Genomic DNA, 15,934 nt, shown 5'->3' on the forward strand with positions numbered 1-15,934 from the left:
TAGTAGAAATAGAAGACACGAACACACAAGCTGAAACAAAAGAGTATCAGTCAACAATTACTTGAATCAAGAAATAATCCTCATATACTTTCAGGAATTTCTAGTTATTGCTTCATTTTAACCCTAGAATGCATACCGGGGTGACGCGTCGCCTGACAAAAACTTATATATTGTTGCTACATTTTCTTTATGGCTTCCAAGAGCTCTCAGATCACAGGTATTCATTCACTACTTAGAGTATTTTCCACCCCTCGGTAGGCTGTGAGTTTCAAAGCAGTACACACATTTCACGAGCTTCACGGGGTGGTTAGTAACCCAGGTATACAGACACGTTTGTAAGTTGTTATAGCCTTTTCTTGTCATTGTGTTAGTGATGGCTGTAAGAGGTGTTGATATAAACTCTGGAGTACGTATTAGGTCATGTTTGAAACTAATACAAATGAAACAAGATAGATTTGCTTTAAGTCTCCGGGCTAAAGACAGGAAAACAAGTGTGTGTGAAATGCAACAAACTGGCATGCTCAGAACACAGGAGAGATATTTGCGTTGAATGTACAAAATGAGATTTTTCTTATATTCCAAGCCTCAAAATAACAGGCTACTGAGATAATTTCCAGAGTATGCAATGTTGTTAGAAACATATCTCTTCTAAGAATATTGCATTGGCTTTGTAAGCTAACTGTAATATATTATTATATACCTGCCAAACTTTCAGAACGGCCCCGAGGTTCACTCAGCCTCCTATAAAATTGAGTACCGGGTCTTTCCCGGGGGTAAAAGGCGGCCAGAGCGTGGTGCCGACCATACCACCTCATTCTAGTGCCGAGGTCATGGAAAGCATGTGGCTCTACCTCCAAGCCCCCCAAGTGCCTTCATGACATGTTACGGGGATACCTTTACCTTTTACCTTTACCTTTTTTTATCAAAACTATTTGTTACACATTTTTAAAACACATGTGCGAAAAATAATTGTGCTACCAGCAATCTCTATGTTGCAAATATTAAAAAATCATATAACTTTATAATTGATCAGTTATCTGCAATTTTCTGGTACTGACATTTCCATTACATGTACATAATGAGAGACGCAAATGCCACAATCAAACGCCTACAATTTCCTTCGGGAGCATAAAGTTCGTACCAACTAGGAAGACGTCCCAAAAAGAGAAACGTGGAAGTGGGAGCTCTGAGTACTGACAGCGCTGAATTCTTCTCCTCCTCTAGGTTTTGCAACTCCTAGAAGTGACGTGAAATAGTTTATGGCCGTCAATGCACGAGAGCTTGAGTAACTCTGTGATTGTTCAAACTGCCGTTCTGCTGCTTAAGGCATTGCGATGAAAACTGAAGTCCGTGTCTGGAATCTGTAGTTCTAGCCGGTGCATTTCTGTGGAGCTGCAGAGAAGCGAAAGGGGGAGCCTAAAGTGCGGGAATGTGTTACGGGTTGCATCGGCCCGCGGCCGCTAAGAGGTAAGATGCGCTGAGCATAAGGTAGCATCATCATATTAATATCGCTCGCTCTCTGCAAGTAATGTCTTTCCCGCCAGAGCGGTCATTGAACCAGCTATCTTCACTCACCACTTGGTACAGAACTTGTTTCGCCTTCTAGGTATACAGATTCCACACACGGACAATAGATTTACTACCTTCCATACTTCCATAAAAACAAAGATGTAAGAGTATCGGCATGCTTGAACCGAGACCTACACTAGTAATAGACAATTGATAACATTTTGCACTGGTGTGTACTTTCGAATAGGATTGCGACAAGAGGAAGGGAAGAATGCAAATACGCATGCGCGGCCAGACGTCTTCCTACATGGCTAGATCTATAAATCAACTACAATCTCAAATATGAGCCGTTGTTTCTTATAGTAACATTCCAAGGTAATTTTCACTTCTTTACAGTTAGTAGGCCTATAGGGTAAGTAGAAAATAACTTTTATCTAGGATGCCAATTGTAATATGAAATTTAAAAAGATTTGTAAACAAAACTACGGTAATTAAATAACAAATATTTGGATACATTCAATCTAATTTTCTAACTAATGTAATAAGATTTAAAAAAATGTAGAAAACTGTATTGGGAAGGTACACCGTTCGTTAGTATAACTTTATTTGAATTGAACATTTTTCTCTCACAATCTGTAGGTCCTTTGAAAATAAAAATTGGAATGCATAATGTACACTATTTGTACACCACTAAGACATTAATGCTTTCAAAACCCAATAGTTATTTTTTTAGAATTATGAAAATTTGTAGAATATTTTGTTCAGTCGGGCAGCTTTTACACGATACATTATTCAAATACAGTCTATGAGTTTGACGTAACACTTATTTTGAACAATTTTAATAAACATATGTACAACATACAGCAAAATCTCGAACGTGTTACTTTAAAACATTTTTTTTAGATTTTTTTTTCAAATTATGTAGGCTTAAACTTAAAAAATGACAAAGATTAATTTTTAAATAAAATATGCACTCTACATTACACATATTTTTGAGTAACTATGTTGTTCACATTGGAAAACTGTACATGCAAATTTTCGTTATAATATCTCGAATACTTTTTGAGTTGTCATGTAGGTGCTGCCGACTGAACATAATACTCCACAAATTTACGTAATTAAAAAAATAAACTATTATGTTTCAAAAACATTAAGATTGCTCACTGTTGTACAGAAGCTATCAATTAAGAATACCAATTCAATTTCCAGAATAACTGTCGTTCCTAAGAGAAAAATATTGAAATGTGTAAAGTTATACTACCGACGAAAGGTGCACCTTCCTTCTTTACACAAGGTGCAACACCTAAACAGATGCAACTTTCCTTTTTCGTAATATTAAAACAATCTATCTATACTAATAATAAACCTGTAGCCAAAATTTTTCTGGTAATTTTCGATTTTCCAAAAATAATTGGTGTTAACATGTATAACTAACCATCCTGAAACCGCAAATCGCTTTTTGAAATTTTTGTTTGTCTGTCTGTCTGTCTGTCTGTCTTTCTGTCTGGATGTTTGTTACCTTTTCACGCGATAATGGCTGAACCGATTTATATAAAAATTGGAATATAAATTAAGTTCGTTGTAACTTAGATTTTAGGCTATATGCCTTTCAAAATACTTTATTTAAAAGACGGTTATAAGGGGGCTTGAATTAAATAAATCGAAATATCTCCCTTATTATTAATTTTCATGAAAAATGTTACATAACAAAAGTTTCTTTAGAAATAATTTCCGATATGTTTTATTCTACACAAAATTTTGATAGGACTGATATGTAATGAGATAAATGAATTTAAAATTGCAATAACAACGCCATCTAAGGCGCTGTACTGAAATAAAAACAAATGACTTCGTCTATAAGAGGCCTTGGACAACAACAATCGAAAGCTATTAAACATAGCCTACAGAGAATGTTTCTGTGTTTGTATGAAGTAATATCGGAAGCTAATTAATTGTTTAATTGTTATTTCACCATTGGAAAGTGTAGTTTCTCTAGATTGACATAATTCTACAATGTTATTATAGTAACTTCTGAAACATATAGCAAGTAATATAAAGCATACCCATTAAAACTGAACTATATGTCAATCTTCATTAAACTATGGTTGCATATAATAACAATTAAGAAACATGTTAAAGGAATTGTCATTGCACCAAATGATTGCTGTTTGGACCAAAATGACCGCATTTTAATTATTTAAATACAATTTAAATTAAGTAACATATTAAACGATTTATCCTTCTATCAAACACGAATGTTCCCTGGATCAAACGTCCTATTTTAATTATGTAATTACTTTATATTTATTTCTAACAGGTGCAGCGGAGCGCACGGGTACAGCTAGTACTAATAATAAATCTGTAGCCAAACTTTTTCTGGTAATTTTCGATTTTCCAAAAATAATTGGTGTCAACATGTATAATTAAACATCCTGAAACCGAAAATAGCTTTTTTGAAATTTTTGTTTGTATGTCTGTCTGTCTGTCTCTCTGTCTGGATGTTTGTTACCTTTTCACGCGATAATGGCTGAACCGATATGAAAATTGAAATATAAATTAAGTTCGTTGTAACTTAGATTTTAGCCTATATGGCATTCAAAATATGTTATTTAAAAGGGAGGTTTTAATGGGGCTTGAATTAAATAAATCGAACTATCTCCCTTATTATTAATTTTTGTGAAAAATATTGCATAACAAAACTTTCTTTAAAAATTATTTTCGATACGTTTCATTCCAAGCAAAATTTTTATGGGACCAAATTGCACAAAAAAGGTTGTTCTCTGAACCAAATGATCATATTTTAATTATTTGCATGTAATAAAAATTAAGAAATATGTTAAAGGAATTATCATTCCACTAAATGAGTGCTCTCTGGACCAAAATGATCGCATTTTAATTATATAAATACAATTTAAATTAAGTGACATATTAAACGATTTATCCTTCTATCAAACACGAATGTTCCCTGGACCAGATGTCCTATTAATTATGTAATTACTTTATATTTATTTCTAACAAGTGCAGCGGAGCGCATGGGTACAGCTAGTAATTAATAACATTAAATACCACAGTGAATACTTTTTTTGGAGAGAACAAATGAATACACTTTCTCTGAAAAATAAAAATATTAAGAAATCTTTACAATAATTATAAATTACATATATTTTAGGAAGAATCAGAAACTGAAAGCAGAACTGGATAAAACATATGCTAAGTGAAGGTATTAACATCATGAAAGTTGTAACTTCATCTAATATTTTATAATTAGATCTGTGTGCTCAGTTTGAAGGGGAATTTGACACAAATTTATTAACAGTTCCCTTGTTAGAAGCAGAAGAAAAATTTAACTCTATTCATTGTAATACCTACCATAATGTAAATTATGACAGATGTTTAAAAAATAACAGACTATACCTAATGCAGCAACTTAAACTCACAAGAAAACTCCTGAATTTTTATGATTATACTTATACCGAAAAAGAACGCTGTCTTCATGTATCAACACTTCACCTTAGGAGTCTATGCTATACGTATTGACTACACCGACCTAGTCTGGATATACTGTGTGAAATTTTATTCATACACTATCATAAATAGACCTACGAAACCTTCTGCTAACTAAAAGGTCATAGTTATACAGATATTAATTTCTTAGTAATTAGTATTCTGACATTGACATAAAAGCTGCTCTGCTTTTATTCAAAGCAAACAATGTTTGTACAGAAAATACTACAGCTGCAATACTCCCTAATTTGCAATACGCACGTTGGCGTACTGTTATTATGCGCGGTCAATATATTTACGTTAGCAGCGTAACCCTTACGAAAGTAGAGTGTTGGTAGACTATTTATGTTATTAACTCATTTAGAGTGCTTTTCAACTGCATGAGTTGGTTTCGTTCTTGTAGGAGATCCCTCAAACAACTATTACGACACTACGTTATTAATCAATTATCTTTCATTCTGCTACAATTACAATACTGTAGATAATGATGATGATTGTAAATGACACACCACCACCGTCGTCATCATCAACCAGTCATAGAGTTTCGTCAACAAATAAAAGAGAAGTAGCCCATAATTTCATTACAGAATTACAAAAATATAATTTGATAATAAACACATTCATATTATAACATGAAGTTACACTGTGTATACTGTATGTTTTCCAGATTATCATAGGCGAAATTTTCCAAAGTGAATAAACAGCACGAATGGTATAGAGTATTTCACGGTATAATATAACAACATTGATGTACTATGCATAAAAATAAGAAATAGCTTTCAGATGATACATTAACTGCAAAAACTAACCCATGACTTTTACAAGCATTTTGTTTTCATCATAACTTGATCATCGCCGAACTAATATGCTTTGGATTTGTTCGTGTCGCCGTGACATGATACGTAGCCTGATGTAAACAGATTTAATAATGCATGTGCGTTTGGCAACCATCTGTCGTCAGTAGCGAGTACTACAAACGTATGGCGCCGACTGCATTGCCATCTCCTGCACATCGAGTGAAATTAGGATGCGACAGCTCACCGATGTTGGCAGAGGCCACACAGAAATTCCACAACTTGCCTGGAGATGGCAGAAGTTGACAGAGCACAGAGCATCCTATCTCCTAGTGACATCCACATGATCATTCTATTACCTATATTTGCCAAAGTTTTAGAAGCAATCATGAAAGACAGACTTATTAGTGTCTTGGATAAAGAATATGATTTCGGATAAAAATTAAGTACTGAAAACTGCAATATCAAGTTTTATAAATAAGGCAATTCATATTAATAATAATAATTTGGTAGGGTCTACGTATTTAAATCTTCCAAATGTTTCTAGAAATAAGACCACAAAATTTTGCTACACAAATTAGAGTTGACAGAAGTTAGGGCAATAGTAATATTACTGTACATATCCTATTTACAAACAAGAACTTAAACAGCTAAATCAAGCAAAGTCAAGAAGATGACAAATTCTTGTAAAATTCTAACTTTAAGATTATCTGTTAGCATTTTTAGTAAACTAGGAAACATTGAGTACAATTTCTATGTTTCATAATTGGCGATTAATCTTATAAAATCTAAAGAACGATACCTGAGGGATTTTGATTTTTTTAAAGAATGGACGAGATGTAACAGTGTGGAATTAATAACGGAACACGTAATGCTTGTCTTTTCAATCAAAAGATATGTCTGCTTATATGGTGTGTTAAGCTGTGGTTATGAAATTGTTTGTATATTATTTCTGTTTCCGTAAGTGAAGCTAAATAAGATTATCTGTTAGCATTTTTAGTTAACTAGGAAACTAGTATCCGTACGAATACTTCAGTGTTGTCATAGTAACATAAACAGCTATGACGAAACATTATGAGAACTATCACGTCTCAATATCAACTCTCATTTCATACTCTAAAAGTAACAATAGAAGTGTGTCAAGAGAATGTACCGACCATCCACAGCTGGGGAAATTTCAGGAATTACAGCACTTACACAACTAGAAAATTAACTCAATAAATAAACTAGCACTGAATATTAAAAGAAATTAATTCCTAACTTTTTATCCTAATTAAATTTAATCTTTAACTTGAATCTCAATTAATTAATTTACATAAAGCCCCCTCAGAATCTCTCTCTTAATATGAGAACAAAATATATGTTTGACTATTACACTCTTACTACGTCATACTACTTTTGACCAATAAAACGGTACGAAAGGACGTATTTCAACCAATCATGGCTGCTTATCGCACAATTTTATCGCGTCCTTAGCATTTGTTTAATTTTATCGCGTCCCTAGCATTTGTTTCTTTGTTTGCCAACATTTGAAACTGCGCTGGTCTGGACGTCAAAAATATATATAAAATTACAAACCACTCCAGTCGATGCACAGCAGTTTCAAATATGACTCGCATTGGCATTCAAGAACAAGAATTAATAAAAATCACTGATCATACCTATACATCTTCTGAAATCCGATTTACAAATAAATGAAGAGCGCCATTCGGAAATCCTGAATAAGTTGAATACACCATGTAGGCCTAAATCAACGACTTCCACTTCTATTACGCACACGTCCAATATAACATCAATTGAACCACCAACCACATTCAAATTTGAAAATTGTACATTCAATAATTATTCCTTTTAAAATTATTCATGCTTATTTTTTATGTCATCGTCGTTAATTAAAACTTTTCTAACACTTGTGTATATTAGTTAGGTTATGTTATAGCTTCTGCTATATGATATTATGGATAGTCACGTATCAGAGATTGTTTAATATTAAGATTTACTGATAATCATCTGTCAAATGACGTTGATTACTGGGATCCGGATAATTGAAGTGGAATGTTGCATTTTAATAAAAATGAAACTGAATCAACGAAGCCTTCTTGACTAGTAACATTGCCATCGTGTATAATAGATCGAGAACTTCTCGACAAGAATGCATTGCTCACTACTGCCATCTAACATGCATCTAGCGTAATATTTGTAATGTTGAGATGGTACAATAATACATTTGAAGACAGTTGTACTTTCGTAAGTCAATTAATATTTTATTGTATTGGAGTACTTCGTTACTTCTAATCTTTATATACTTTCTTCTAATCGTGTAATAGTCAATTAAATCCCACTCGAGTTTTGATTTTCTCTAGATAAATCAAAACGTCTAGTGAGATTACTGTTGATAAAACCATTTTGAGTTTTTGCATGGTTCATAATACACAAGCCCTCATTATAGCTACACAAGCATGGCATGACGTTATAACTAGACATACTTTTAGACTATGTAGGCCGTGACTTCTAGCCCACAAAAATCTCAATAGCCTGTAATTTAGTTAATGAATATTAATTCACATAATATTTCCATGTGATTGTACCAAAAATATTGTACGTAACCAGTACGAAAGTGTCTTTCGCGCACTCGTTTCGAAATTCCGAACTCAGCTAACGCCTCGTCCGTAAACGTCTCACTCATATACAAGAGTATCACTTTCTGTCCTAGTTACGCACAGTAAATAAATATTCTTACTTATAAAAAAATATATATTTTATATACTAGAGGGAACCCAAGAGATGGAGCTTAATCTGAGACGATTCTAAACGGCGTCGGGATTGTATCCGGCGTGGCTTAGTGGATAAAGCATCAGCACGTAGAGCTGAAAACCCGGGTTCAAATCCCGGCGCCGGAAAGAATTTTTCTCCGTTCCATCTCTCCCTCATTATAAAAAAATGTTTATTTAGGACTTTATAAGATTTTTTACTTCTATCAAAAACTGTTATTTGTATTAAAAGTTTTTACTTACTTTAATAACATTTACTTATTTAAAAAATGCACGATTTAACATTTTGATTTTGATAGCTTTTATTTATTTTAAAATATATCACTTCTATTCAAATTTGAATAAATTTCTAAATTTTACGTGAAGTGAAGTAAAAATGTTACTGCAATTTAAAAAAAAATTAAAATAATTTTAAAACTTCACTTAGGGGAGAGTCGGGTAGTATCGGACATCGGGTAGTATCGGACAGTGCTTTTCTTTCATCTACCACCATATGGTAGTACCTGAATGACATGGTTACGTTTCTCTATGCGACATCACAGAAACATAACCATGTCAATCAGGTACTATCATCGTGTGGTAGATGAAAGAAACTCACTGTCCGATATTACCCGATGTCCGATACTACCCGACTCACCCCTAATTTAAGAATTTCACACAAATTAGACATTTCACTTAATTTAAATATTAAAACTTCATTTTTTTTTTGGATTGGAAGTAGATTTATTATTTATTTATTATTTAAATTTAAATTTAAATATACAGAATACAGAACATAAGTTAATTACAACAATAGAAATAGAAATAAATAATACAGTACATTAATTTAAAGATTTCAGTTGAGTCAATCACTTCGCTTAACTTAAAGATTTCGCTTAATAAAAAAATCCTTAATTAAAACATTTGTCTGATTCAAAGAATTTTACTTGATTTAAAATATTGACTTCGCTAAAAAAAAAACTCTTAAAAATCCACTCTGTTTGAATATTGCACTTTGTTAAAAAAAAAATCCACTCTGTTTAAAAGATAACACAGTGTTTAAAAATTGCACTCTCTTTAAAAATTTCACTTTGTCCAAAAATTCCACTTTGTCTAAGAATTTAACTGTTTTAAAATTTCGCTCTTTTTAAAAAATTAATTCTGTTTAAAAATTTCTCATTTTTTAATCACTTGCCTCTGTTTACAGACTTCACTGAGTTATAAATTCCACTCTATTTAAAAATTTATTTACTTGTTAGTTTAAAAGAATGTCAGTCAGTGTAAAGTTTTCACTTATTTTATAACTTTCACATGTTCCGAAACATTCACTTGATTTAAAATTCCCTCTTACCTTCAAAATTGCACTTATTTTAAAACTGAGATATTAAAAAAATAATACTACATTTAAAAATGCTACTTTCTTTAAAATTATCGACTTTTAAATGTTGGTTATTTTGGCATTTTATAACCAATTAAATTTAACTTATTTAAAAAATCTTACTTGTTTCAAACTTTTTAATTATTCGAAACACTTCACTTATTTCAAACGCTTGAGTTATTTTCATAGTCTGAGTTATTTTAACCCCTTTATTTGTATTAATATTTTACTTATTTTAAATACTTCACTTAAATTTCAAAGATTTTGCCTATTTCAAACGTTTTAGTCTATTCAGACCTTTCACTTATTGCAAACAAACCAATTTCTGTCACGAACTGGTTTGGTTCAGTAAAATGCTTATATCATTAAGTGGGTCACTTAGGAAATTAAAGGGGTAAAAGCATTTTATACACGTGAAATTGTTTTAAAATTAATGTACTTCATTCCCTACTTTAAACGTAGCAATGTATGTATTATAAACTGTTATCAAATTATCAGATTGTTAATTGTAACACAAGACACACCTTTTGATTGTATTGGTTTTGTAATGATAATGAAACTTTCAAACACTTTATTTATTCCAAATGTTACAGTAAGTTATTTCAAATAACTATGCCTATTCTAAATATTTTATTTATTTCAAACATCTTGGTTATTTCTAACGTTTTAGTTTATTAAAATCTTTCACTTATTTGAAAAGTGTCACTTATTTCAAACATTTTATTTATTTCAAATGTCACAGTAAGTTATTTCAAATAAATTTGCCTATTTTAAATATTTTACTTATTTCAAACATCTTGGTTATTTCTAACGTTTTAGTTAATTAAAACCTCTCATTTATTTGAAAATGTCACCAATTTCAAACATCTTATTTATTTGAAATGTTACTCTAGGTTATTTCAAATAAATTTGCCTACTTTAAATATTTTACTTATTTCAAATATCTTGGTTATTTCTAACGTTTTAGTTAATTAAAACCACTCACTTATTTAAAAATTTCACTCATTTCAAACATTTTATTTATTTGAAATGTTACTGTAAGTTATTTCAAACAAATTTGCCTATTTTAAATAGTTCAATTATTTAAAAATGTTTTAGTTACTTCAAACCTTTTAATCATTTTAAAAAATTCACTTATTTCAATCATTATAAGTATGTCAAATGTTATATTATGTTATTTGAAATAAATTTGCCTATTTGAAATATTTTACTTATTTCAAACTTTTTCTTTCAAGTGTTAAAGTAAGTTGTTTGAAATAAAAATGCCTTTCTAAAATACTGTATTTTTTTAATATTTAACTTATTGCAAACTTTTATTTAAATTAAACCTGTTACTTATTTTAAATATTTCACTAATTTCACACGTCACATTTATTTCAAGTTAAAGTTATTTTAAATTAATTTGTCCATTTTAATTATTTTAAACATTTACTTCCTTCAAACGTTTTGGTTAATTCAAACCTTTCATTTATTTAAAACATTTCACTTATTTCAAACATTTTATTTATTTTAAGTGCTATAGTAAGTTATTTCAAATAAACGTAACTTTTTAAAATAATTTATTCATTTAAAACATTTTACTTATTTAAAATGTTTCAGTTACTTCAAACCTTTCATTTATTTAATAGATTTCACTTATTTCAAACATTTTATTTATTTAAAGTATTACAGTAAGTTATTTCAAATTAACTTCACTTTTTTAAATATTTTATTCATTTGAAACATTTCACTTATTCCAAACATTTTATTTAAGTCGAATGTTATATTAAGTTATTTCTAATAAATTTGTCTGTTTTAATAATTTTACTTATTTTAAACATTTTACTTAGGTAGTTTAATCATGTCAATTAGGCTACCTATTTTTAGCATCTTATTTATTGTAACATTCTACTGATTTAAAATACGTTTATTTTAAATATTTTATTTATTTATGCTCGACCATGCCGAAATGTAGTAATTATACACCTGGTAGCAGACCTTTAATGCATGTCATTAAATTACACCTACTCATGAAAGGTCAGGTCTTTCAGCCAATGACGACTCAGTTTACAACTGTTCAGCCAATGACAGGTCAGCTTTCTACCGTTATAAAACCGCAAGTATCGATTATTCTCGGATATGCAATCGAAAGAGAATTAGCGAAAAGTCACGGAGGCTGGAAATCCAATACTGTCGCAGAAGGTTATGTTCTGTTACTATAATAATTAGCGTTAATTGTAAATAATATTCAAATAAATTCAATTTGTCATCTCGTTTTTCAATGTCTAATTTAATTTCAATGTTATCCCTGTAGATTCTTATGGCCTAGCAAGGTCAATGTGGACATCTGTTCCTCGGAAAAAAAATCAATACTTTCGCGTCTGCGCACATCTCACAACATACGGAACATTGCTCAATGTCAAATACAAATAAAATTAATAATATCAAGTTAGAAATATGGTCGAGCATAAAAAGTCGTATGAAACTCGCCTATAATGGTAATTAAGAAGCTTGCGCTCGTTTCATAAATATCCATACTCAATTCTTAATTACCTTCATTATAGGCTCGTTGCATAATGTACTATTTCAAAATTGTACGTACTTTAAACACCATGCTCCGAATTTGATCAGAAGGACTGCCTATCAGCGCATCGGTTTCCCAAGTTTCTTCAGGCAATACTAATCACAAAGAGCCACGACCCGCTTCCTACCGAATTCTATAACCATTAGACTAAACGTGGTTCCAGAAACTCAATTCTATTGCTAAGTCCATTGACAGTGTTATGAAACATCGCTTATTATTCTTTCGGGAGAACATCGAGAAAATCTCAACTACAACCTTATCCATCACAATTGCCACTATGGATTTTTCAATGAAAAATACCCAGACCTCACCGGGACTCGAATCTGTACCACCTTCATGACAGGCTAAGGCCTAACCATGCAACGTCCGCTGAGGAAATTACAGTCTTAGAAGCTGAGACATAGCCTACATGATTCACACAAGCAAAAAGCTTCCGTTTCGATTCTTGATAATATCGTGGTGGAAAAATGTGACAACACTTTGTGTGACATTAGATGGCGCCGTCTATGCGAAAAGAGAATGGCGACATCCCCACCGGATGCCGTTTTTGCTAGAGTGCCGCAGATTGGATAATGCGATCATGCAGTAGGTGCCGGAGTTGTGATGTATGTGTGCCTGCATCGGCTGGGAACGACATCGGGTGACTTTCACATGTCTGCTGTAGATAAGAGCATTTCTACTTCTTCCAGAAACACACGCGACCCAGTTTCATACAGCACGAGCTTACCGTTCAGCAGACTATAGCCTATTTGTAACGAAATGCTCAAAGTCATAAGCCAAAAACGAGCAATTCACCACTTTTGGCGCCGAAGCTGTTTATCCCTGTGCAAGGATTTCTCCTGGAGACCGTAACTTACTTACTTACTGGCTTTTAAGGAACCCGGAGGTTCATTGCCGCCCTCACATAAGCCCGCCATTGGTTCCTATCCTGAGCAAGATTAATCCATTCTCTATCATCATATCCCACCTCCCTCGAATCCATTTTAATATTATCTTCCCATCTATGTCTCGGCCTCCCTAAAGGTCTTTTTCCCTCCGGCCTCCCAACTAACACTCTATATGCATTTCTGGATTCGCCCATACGTGCTACATGCCCTGCCCATCTCAAACGTCTGGATTTAATGTTCCTAATTATGTCAGGTAAAGAATACAATGCGTGCAGTTCTGCGTTGTGTAACTTTCTCCAATCTCCTGTAACTTGATCCCTCTTAGCCCCAAATATTTTCCTAAGCACCTTATTCTCAAACATCTTTAACCTATGTTCCTCTCTCAAAGTGAGAGTCCAAATTTCACAACCATAAAGAACAACCGATAATATAACTGTTTTATAAATTCTAACTTTCAGATTTTTTGACAGCAGACTGGATGATAAGTTTCTCAACCGAATAATAACAGGCATTTCCCATATTTATTCTGTATTTAATTTCCTCCCGAGTATCATTTATATTTGTTACTGTTGCTCCCAGATATTTGAATTTCTCCACTTCTTCAAAAGATAAATTTCCAATTTTTATATTTCCATTTCGTACAATATTCTCGTCACGAGACATAATCATATACTTTGTCTTTTCGGGATTTACTTCCAAACCTATCGCTTTACTTGCTTCAAGTAAAATTTCCGTGTTTTCCCTAATAGTTTGTGGATTTTCTCCTAACATATTCACGTCATCCGCATAGACAAGCAGCTGATGTAACCCGTTCAATTCCAAACCCTCTCTGTTATCTTGGACTTTCCTAATGGCATATTCTAGAGCAAAGTTAAAAAGTAAAGGAGATAGTGCAGCTCCTTGCTTCAGCCCACAGTGAATTGGAAACGCATCTGACAGAAACTGACCTATACGAACTCTGCTGTACGTTTCACTGAGACACATTTTAATTACTCGAACTAGTTTCTAGGGAATACCAAATTCAATAAGAATATCATATAAAACTTCTCTCTTAACCGAGTGATATGCCTTTTTCAAATCTATGAATAACTGATGCACTGTACCCTTATACTCCCATTTTTTCTCCATTATCTGTCGAATACAAAATATCTGGTCAATAGTTGATCTGTTACGCCTAAAACCACACTGATGATCCCCGATAATTTCATCTACATATGGAGTTAACCTTCTCAAAAGAATATTGGACAAAATTTTGTACGTCGTCAACAAAAGTGATATTCCTCGAAGGAGACCGTAACTATCGGACGAATTTTGATCACATTATTTACCGGTACTTACGTGTTGGCTTTGGCTTTCAACCAGTCGCAGATGAGCTAGTGACCTCAAATTGTTTTGGTCTCGGATTTTTCTTCGCTTGGATAGAAATTAGCTTTACATGCAGTTGTTCCCTTGTTCTCCTCATTTAATTTCATTCTACAAATCATAGCCCACTATCTCGCAACATGGCGCTCCCAATCTCATAACACGGCTACCTAAACAAGATGGCACCTCATGTCCTTCAAACTGCTTCATTAGGACTTAAATTTGGTGCTTATCATATGCCTTTTTTTAAACTTATTATTTTCAAATGTAATGCAAGTTTAGTTTTCTTTATTTCATTTAAGGCAGGCCTGCACAAGGTTTGCGCTCTCTGAGCCGGCTCACAGCTCATGAGCGGAATGCAGATATTAGCTGCGCTCTGTAAAAGAGTGGACTGGAAGAAAGGGTGATCTCGTACAGAATATACACAACAGGAAGTACTATTACGAGCGTTTATGAAATGAATTCCCGTTCAGTGTTTACAAAACTATCTTGGACTATTATTCATTAATAAAGAAATATTTATTTTACAGAAATAATAGAAATTCCATAGCTACTTAAATGTACATAATCATTTTGTTATATTTTTATTTATCAGTACATCAAAACCAGGTTTTATGTTGTTGGCAGCTGAAAGGAATAGTAGCCTACTGATCGTAATGAAACATCAGTTACAGAAGTTCGAAGTCTGCCTTTATTAGAGTTGATTATAGAAAATAGTAGCTCACAAATACAAACATAGCAATCATTTTCACAGCCAGCCTGTGTAGTCGTGGATGTTATTGCTAATGTTTAGTCTTGCAAAACTCAACCAGGCTAGTAGTATTATTCAAACGATCTTTAGCCCTTAAGTCACATTGAAGATCAATAAGTTCGAGCTGTAAATAGTTAAATGTTACATGTTATGTTCCGTCTTTTAGATTCTCCATACTGTACTGTAGCAGTAGGTAAGCAACGTGAAACAGTTACTGAGAATAGGCCTACACACTGCACTCCACTAGATAACTGAGTGGTCGTTTCCCTCTCCTCTACCTATAGCAAGTCTATGTCATTCTGACGTATCTTCCTCTCCGTTTCGGCGAGCGGTAAACACAGCTCTCCCGCTCCGAATGAGCGCGCGCGCTCGTTGAGCGCTCTTTGTGCAGGTATGATTTAAGGGTATTCGCCAGACCTACATGCAAAATATGCTG

This window comes from Periplaneta americana, chromosome 1 (genome assembly GCF_040183065.1).
Source record: "Periplaneta americana isolate PAMFEO1 chromosome 1, P.americana_PAMFEO1_priV1, whole genome shotgun sequence".
NCBI lineage: Eukaryota > Metazoa > Arthropoda > Insecta > Blattodea > Blattidae > Periplaneta > Periplaneta americana.